General features: G+C 54.6%; 1 non-coding gene across 1 annotated transcript; it reads left to right on the top strand.

Moving 5' to 3' along the window:
* Positions 1-1,211: 1,211 nt before the first annotated feature.
* On the top strand, positions 1,212-1,330 carry LOC144770989 (5S ribosomal RNA). The gene has a single exon (XR_013599081.1). It is a non-coding gene; the product is annotated as a 5S ribosomal RNA (ribosomal RNA).
* The last annotated feature ends 7,074 nt before the right edge of the window (positions 1,331-8,404 follow it).

Below are 8,404 nucleotides of genomic sequence, written 5' to 3'. Positions count from 1 at the left end.
TAAGTCTGTGTTGTGCCTCGCTTTTCCTTCTGTTACTCGTGGTTCGTCTCGGAGTTTGCACTGGTCGGGGAGGTTTGCCTTGCTTGCCTGTCCCCTTTGACATTTGTCTGCCGTTATTCACAGCACTGGTGCAGCCGGTCCCACTGTTGGTGGCTATCTCTCTCCCTCTCGCTCCTGCGGTCCCAAGGGGTGCTGCGTGTTCAGCGTGGCTTCTATGTTTCGTGGGGGGTGTACATTACTGTCTTTGGTCTGTAATATCCTGCTCTTGTGTCCGCATGCTGATCTGGCCAATTCTGGCTTGCTGTGGTTGGGGTACCACTGTTTTCTCCATTCTGTTCTTGCACGGGGGTTCGGTTCCTCCTTATTTCCGATTGGAGTGTCTTTTCGTGTGTTCCCTTTCAGTCCTTGAGCTCCTACAAAAATAATGAAAAGGTCTCGGTGCTGGCGCTGGGTCAGCGTCCACGCCCCTGCAGTTTACCTTCCGGGTGTCGCGGGTTGTCTCGGTGGAGCCTGTTTTTTGGTTTTCCCTTGGGACTCTCTCCTGTTGTCTGCCCCTCCTCTGCACTGTTGTTGCGGGTACCCTCTTCACCCCCCCCATGGCTGTCCGTCTCTCCGGCGGTGCGTGCAGCGCCCTAAGCGTGTTCCTCTATCCAGGGTGCATGCCAGTGGGTCCTTGTGGTTCTCCCCATGTGTTCCCGGCGCCCTCAGGATTCCGGGTGATGGGATGCTTGGTGTTCAAACGGGCTGGGGTGCACAGTTCCTCGCTCCTGTATTCTGCCCCTCATGCTGGTGTGTGGCCCAGTTGAGTGGTTTTTTTTTCGGGCTCTTATTGGGCTTGGCTTTTCGTCCCGATCGTGTTGGCTCTCTGGTTTGTCTTGTGCCTCGGTTGGCGCTGCCTCTCAGACTAGGGTTTGGTGTTCTGCTTTGGGTCCCGAGGTCGTAGGTTTTTCTGCCTGTGTCCTTTCCACCCTGATTGTGTCTGCTCTTGTCTCTCACGTGTGTTTTCATGGTGTCGCATGGTGGTTTTGGTTCATGCAGTGCTTTTGGGGGCACTGTTGTGGGTCTGTCTTTTGCATCTCCTCACGTCCCAGGTGGCCTCTGTTTCAGGTTCATGGATCCTGCCTCCTGCCTTCCCGCCTTGCTGTGCCCTGTTTTCAGTTTTGGGTCTCGCCTTCAAGGGGCAGGGGTATGCCCAGACACCCTCCCGGGCGGCCTATGGCCATACCGCCCTGAAAGCACCTGATCTCGTCTGATCTCAGAAGTTAAGCAGGGTCGGGCCTGGTTAGTACCTGGATGGGAGACCGCCTGGGTATACCAGGTGCTGAGGGGCAAGGGTATGCCCGGACACCCTCCTGGGGCTGGACATGACCAGTGGCGGTTGTTCTTTGAGTGGGTTGCTGCCTTTTGTTGGCGTTTGCTGTGTCAGGTCTGGGTTTCGGCTTGCACCTTTGCTGCGGTTGGTCGTTAACCAGTGCTTGGTATGGCGCGGTTAGCTGCCTTTTGAGTCCTCCCATGTTCGGCTGGGTCCTGCCCCCTTCCTCTCATGGTCTCGGCCTGTTTCGGCGTGGTGGCCTACTGTTCTGGTGCAGGGTGCTCCCCCTCATTTTGTTCTCTGCCCCACTGGTTTCGGGTCCTGTCTTGGTCCCGTGGTTTGGGGTTCTGGTGTGGCTTTCTGCTTCTGCCTGTGGCTCCTCTGGGCCGCCTGGTCCTGTGGACTTGTGGCTAGACTTGTGCCTCTATGGCGCAGGCTCGCACAGGACTGGGGTTCTGCTCCGGCCTGCGTCTTCCTCTGTTTCCTTGTGGGTGCCTTCGGTTGTCACGGTGGCCTCCCTGTCCCTCGGTTTCCATTCGACCGTTGGTTGTGCTCGTGGAGTTGGTCCTGTCTGGGTTAGTAGTTGGTGGTGCACACTTCTTGCCCATTCTTCTGGGCGGCGGGCCGGATGCTTGGTTCCCGTCCCTCCCTGTTGGCAGGTAGGTCCTGCGGTCTTCTTTTTCTGGTGCCCTTTCCTGGGTGATTGTGGCCTTTCCGGCCTCTGGGGTTGAGGTGGGGCTTTAGTTCCCGATTTGTGCATGGTCGGTGTCTGCCTGGGACTACCTTGTGCTGTGGGCTAGTTCTACTGTGGGGCCCAGGTCTTATGTGTGTTGTGGCTCCACGTCTTCGGACGCTTCCTTATTGGGCCAGTGTTCTACCTTCTGTCGCCAATTCCTTGGCTTGTCCGGGATTTGCTTCGGATTTTTCTCAGCCTTGTGGCGGCTTCTTGTTGCTCTCCTGGGCGGTTTCTCCCCTGCTTCGTGCTTCGGGGGTTTGTGGGGTTCGGCGTGCCTTTTTGACACGATGGTGCTATCCTTGCTTGGGTCACTTTTATTCTGGTTTGTGCCCCCGGTTTTGGTTCTACTGCCTTCTCGCCCGGGCTGCCGGCTTTGCGCTTTCCTAGGGTCCCTTTTCTTCCAGGGGTTCTGGGATTGTTTGGCCTGGCCAGGGCATTTGTCCTGTTGGTGGTGCTAGCCTGGGGGCTTCTCCTGTGGCATCTGCTGCAGCGGTTAGCGGACTTGGGAGCTATTGCTCGGTAGTCCGTGTTTTGCCTCTGTGGGCATGGGTTTTGTCTCCTGCCCCTGCTTTCTGGCTTTCTCTTGGTGGTTTTTGGGTGTCCAAGGGTGCTGGGTCCCCTGGTTCTCCTCTCCCAGGTGGGGCCCTGTGCTTCTGGTGTGGCTGTTGTATCCTCTTGTTCTTTGTCCCTGGTTTTGGGGTCCTGGGGCCTGCTGGCTCGGGTGGCTCCCTGGGAGTGTTGACATGGCTCGGGCTAATTTCGCCCAGCTCTTCTGTCCTTCTCGCCTTGGGTGTGTTTCTGCCTGTGGCTTTTCCTCCCAGTGCGCTCCTGTTCCTGTCGGTTCATCATTGTTCGGCTGGGCCGGGTCTGGTTGTTGGCTGGCTGTGTGTCCACCTGGGTGCTGGCTTCGGCAGCTCACTTCCTTCTTGTGGAACATTACTGGGTCGGTTTTTGCTTGGTCCCTGTGCGGGGCTCTATGTATTTCTTCTGCATGGTGGCCTCTGGTGTATATTCACTTCCTTTCGGGGGGCTTGACGTTGGGCCTGGTCTCTTCCCCTCTTCGGGCTCTGTGGGTGGCCTTGTGGGCTTTCCGCTGTTGGCCAGTTGGGTTGCCTTGGTGGCCGGGTCTCTTCAGTGTCGTGTCCGGCGCCTTCCTGGGTCTGTTTTGCTTTGTGCCTGCCTGGGTCCTCTCCTTGGTGTCGCGCTCCCTTCCAGGGGGTCCTTTTTGCGACTGGGGTCCATGTCCCACCTGTTTATTTCCTTGTGGGTGGGGTTGTGGTGTCCCTCGTTTGTTTGCGTTGTTCGGTTGGCGTGCTGGTTTCCTTTGCACCCCTATCCGTTCTTGTGGCTCCTGCCTGTCTGTTTGGTCGCTGTCCGTTCCTCTGGTGGTTTCGGTTCTCTCGCGGTTGGTGGTCCACCGTGTGGTGTTGCTGTGTTTCTGTCGGACTGTGTCTCTTTTCTAATGTGGCTTTTTGTTGGGTCGCTGTGGTGGGGATGCCCTCGGTTCCTCTGCCTGGGCTCCTGCTCCCCTCTCGTGTTTGGCTTCCATTGGGCGGGGTCGGTGTGCTTGGACCAACTTGCTGCTTTCTGTTCTGGGGCCTGTTTGCTGTTGCTTTTGGCTCCGTGTGGTCTGGTTCCGTGCCTTCTCTGTCCTCCTTCGGCCTTTGGTTGGTGAGGATTTTCTGGCAACTCTTCGTGTCTCGGCGGTCCGGGTTTTCGGCCCTTCCGGTGTCTTTCTCTCCTGGGCTGGTTCTTCCTGCTCGTGGTTGCCTCTCTCTTGGGTGGTCCTTCCACTTGTCTGGTCTGTTAGGTTTGCCCTCCTTCGTGGATGTTTTTTCTGGTCCTTTGGTTTCTTGTGAGATTCCATGAAGCCGCTTGGCTTTGGTATGTGCTCACTTTGTTAGTCATGTGGGTAGGAAGACTAACGAGGAGGTAATGCCCCGGTTGCTTACCGGTAATCTTCATTACTCCGAGTATAGTCTTCCTCGCCACATGAGATCCCATCCCTCCCCCCCTGTCTGGCTATGGGCTTCATGTTTGTGCTTGGTAGTTTCAGGCTGAAGGGTTGGGCCGGCTCGCCTATTATAGAGGTCTAGGGTGTGATGGGTGAGGCATATTGGGAATGGATGGGAGGCGTGGCAGGCTGTCTTTTGCTTTGGAGGGTTCTGGTGTGGAGCTGAAGCTCTCACTTTGTCAGTCATGTGGCGAGGAAGACTATACTCGGAGTAATGAAGATTACCGGTAAGTAACCAAGGCATTACTCTCTGTTGCTGGGAGGCCACGGAGGCAAAAAAAGCAACGATAAATAAATCGAAAAGACGATGGTGGGTGCGTATGCAAGCATGGAGGGTGGGAGGCGTGTGGGAAATGGAGGCAGAAACACGGACAAGTGTTGGTTGGGATTTGAAAGAAGCAGCAATAAATTACAAAATCATATTACTTGCTGCCTTTAAAACAGGATACAAAACAACTCAAATTACTCGGACCTGAGGTGTTTGCGTGGTGAAGGTAGGTGGTGGGAGAGAAAAGGAGCAATAATACAAAACTAAACATGGGTTAGTGCGTATGCAAGCATAGAGGGTGGGAGACTTGTGGGAACAGAGCAGCATACACCTCTTGTCCCAAAAGGATGGGCATGGACTGGTTGGGGAAGGGGCTGGAAAAGCGAGATAAAAGGGTGGGGGAGCGAGATGAAGCAGCAATGGGCATGTGAGGGATTGAGTTAAAGCCTGGCACTGCGCTGAGCCAGGGAAACTTGTCCTAGTTATAAATGCAGATTACTCGATGCGTATGGCACCCGGACCGGAGGTGTCTGCATGCTACAGGGAGGTTGAGGGAGACAAAAAAAGCAACAATAAATAAATTAAAAAGACTTGGGTGGATGTGTGTGGATGCGAGGAGGCTGAGGGGCTTATGGGGACAGGGGCAGAGTGACAGGGGGGCGAGCAGTGGTATAAGTGGGCGGGGATGGAAGGGCACGGCGTGCCCCTACTTCTAAAAATTATTTCAGTCCGTTCCCCTACGTCTTTCTTTCAAAATATCGTCCCATGACGGCAAACTGTAACTTTTTCATTCAGCTTCCAGGGGCGGCTCGCACTTCTCTGTTGAACTCCAGAGGCTGCATCAGCCTCTCCCCCCCTGAGCTCGCACAGACCGAGGGCAGGCCCATTGTTATTCCGATTAAGGCTAATTACCCCCTTTCGAATGACAATGCGCCTGCCTTCTGCCTTTAGCATGTCATGTGCCAGTGAGATCCAAGTTGGTGATTACAGAGGGTACGTGAGGAACTTGACACCTTGTGTAATTTGTTAATGTTGTACATGGAGTGAACTGGGCACGGACAGAAGAGGCGATAGGAAAGGAGAGGTACTAGGGCAGGAGAGGTGACCGGGCAGGAGAGGTGACCGGGCAGGAGAAGTAACGGGCAGTAGAAGTGACAGGGCAGGAGAAGTGACGGGCAGTAGAAGTGACGGGGTAGGAGAAGTGACCGGACAGGAGCGGTGACAGGAAATGAGAGGTGACAGGAAAGGAGAGGTGACGGGACAGGAGAAGTGATGGGGCATGAGAAGTGAAGGGGCAGGAGCAATGATTAGGCATGGGCAGGAGCAGTAACCGGCAGGAGCAGTGAACGGATAGGGGCAGTGAACGGATAAGAGCAGTGAACGGATAAGAGCAGTGAACGGGGCAGGGGAAGTGATGGGGCAGGAGAAGTGATGGGGCAGGAGAAGTGGTTGAACAGGAGAAGTGATGGGGCTGGAGCGGTGATCGGGCAAGAGTGCTGACCGGACAGGAGCAGTGAACGGGCAATAGCGGTGACGGGGTAGGAAAAGGGACAAGGCAGGAAAAGTGATGGGCCAGGTGCAGTGACGGGGCAGGAGAGGCAACATGAAAGGAGAGGTGACTGGGCAGGAGAGGTAACTGGGTAGGAGAGGTGACCGGACAGGAGAAGTGACGAGCCAGGAGAAGTGACGGGGCAGGAGAAGTGACGGGCCAGGAGAAGTGACGGGCCAGGAGAAGTGACGGGGCAGGAGAAGTGACGGGGCAGGAGAAGTGACAGGGCAGGAGAGATGACAGGGCAGGAGAAGTGACGGGGCAGGAGAGGTGATGGGGCAGGGGAGGTGACGGGCAGGAGAGGTGACGGGGCAGGAGAGGCGACGGGGCATGAGCTAGAGCGGTAACTGGGCGGGAGCAGTGAAAGGACAGGAGCGGTGAACGGGGCAGGAGCGGTGAACGGGGCAGGAGCGGTGAACGGGGCAGGAGCGGTGAACGGGGCAGGAGCGGTGAACGGGGCAGGAGCGGTGAACGGGGCAGGAGCAGTGAACGGGGCAGGAGCAGTGGACGGGGCAGGAGCAGTGATGGGGCAGGAGAGGCGACAGGGCAGGAGAGGTGATGTGGAAGGAGAGGCAACAGGGCAGGAGAGGTGACCGGGTTAAAAAAGTGACGGCCAGGTGACATGACAGGCAGGTGACGTGATGGGCAGGAGAGGTGATGGGCAGGAGAGGTGACAGGGCAGGAGAGGTGACAGGGCAGGAGAGGTGACGGGGCAGGAGAGGTGACGAAGCAGTAGAAGTAATGGGGCAGGAGCGGTGATTAGGCATGAGCAGGAGTGGTAACCGGGCAGGAGCGTTAAACGGGGCAGGAGCGGTGAACGGAGCAGGAGCGGTGAACGGAGCAGGATCAGTGAACGGGGCAAGAGCAGTGAACGGGGCAGGAGCAGTGAACGGGGCAGGAGCAGTGAACGGGGCAGGAGCAGTGAACGGGGCAGGAGCAGTGAACGGGGCAGGAGCAGTGAACGGGGCAGGAGCAGTGAACGGGGCAGGAGCAGTGACGGGCCAGGAGAAGTGACGGGCCAGGAGAAGTGACGGGCCAGGAGAAGTGACGGGCCAGAAGAAGGAACGGGACAGGGGAATTGACGAAGCAGGAGTGTTGATCGAGCATGAGCAGGAGTACTGACTGGACAGGAGCAGTGAAAGGGCAGGAGCAGGCGTTTCCCAGGGCGACTGGAAGGGTAGGGGGGCAGTTTAGTTTGGGGGGACCGGTTTTGTACAAGTGCAGGAGTTTTAAAAACAGTGCAAAGTTCTTTGTATATTCAGCAAGTTTCGGTCAACTATACAAGGGCCAAGATAACCTTGGTGATCAATGTACCTGCTGGAGAGAGATGGGAGCATGTTTTGTCTAGTGGCTGTTTTACTCATCTAAGGTAGCGCAGAGGGGTAATATGCCTGCTGCGAAGAAAATGTACCATGCATATCAAAGAGCAATATGTTATGTGCATAGTTGAGTGGGTACTTCTTTGTGTTCATTTCCCGAATGAAAGGACACTTGAATACATATGGCCTGGCAGTTCAGGCTGGACTGTTCACATTGGGCGCAGGATCAAGACTGATTTGCATATGGCTGGGTCCAATCTGGAATGGCATGGTGAGCAAAAAAACAATGGATTTAGGCCTAAATCTCTGTACTGGGGTGAATGTATGATATTGTTCTTCATTCTGTCCATCAATTCTTCTTTATGCATTTGTCACCCCGAGGGGGACAGGTATGCTCAGACATTGAGTCCTGTGCTCTCCATGCCACTGGAATCAAGCTATCCTGGCTGATGAAGGCTGAAAGCTCAAAACCGGTCCTAGGATGTTTGTTTCCAGTCCAGGGAGAACCTGCCCATGCAGTTCGGGCTGGACTGTTTTCATGGGGCACAGGGTCAAGACTGATTTGCATATGGCTGGGTCCAAACTAGAATGGCATGGTGAGCAAAGAAACAATGGATTTAGGCCCAGATCTCTGTACTGGGGTGAATGTATGATATTGTTCTGCATTCTGTCCACCAGTTGTTCTTTTTGCTAGATTATGATTGAGCAGCCAGCTGGCTGACATGAATATGAAGGAGCCTTTGTGGGTTTCCGTGAGTCTAGATTCTCCTGAAGAGTCCCTTTCTCTTCAGAGACCTGCTTAACACATGTGTACAGGAGGAGCCTTGTATTCATGTCCTCAATGTTTGAGACAAAAAATAATCATGGATTTCTGAAAAATGAGAGTAAAAGCATTAAGGTAACATGTTGTTCCTGCTTATATTTCACACGCTTTATATAAACCTGTATTCCCTATGAGTGTTCGCTTTTTCCTGAATTAAACCTCAAATAAACATGTTTATCCATTGTTTTAATTAAATCACGCAATAACCTGTAACTGGTCAGTGAAATGCTAAACATACTAATAATTGGTATGTTTTGCTATTTCTAGCTACACCCCTGACTCCGCACACTGATTCAATCTTTGGTTATTCTCGCCCCTTGATTCTCCACCCACAGTTCCCCTACTTATTTTTTCCCACTTCGACCACTGTAGAGGAGAGTAGA

Source organism: Lissotriton helveticus, chromosome 7 (genome assembly GCF_964261635.1).
Source record: "Lissotriton helveticus chromosome 7, aLisHel1.1, whole genome shotgun sequence".
Classification (NCBI taxonomy): Eukaryota; Metazoa; Chordata; class Amphibia; order Caudata; family Salamandridae; genus Lissotriton; species Lissotriton helveticus.
The sequence above is the reverse complement of the archived record's forward strand: the minus strand, read 5'-3'. Positions and strand labels throughout refer to the sequence as shown.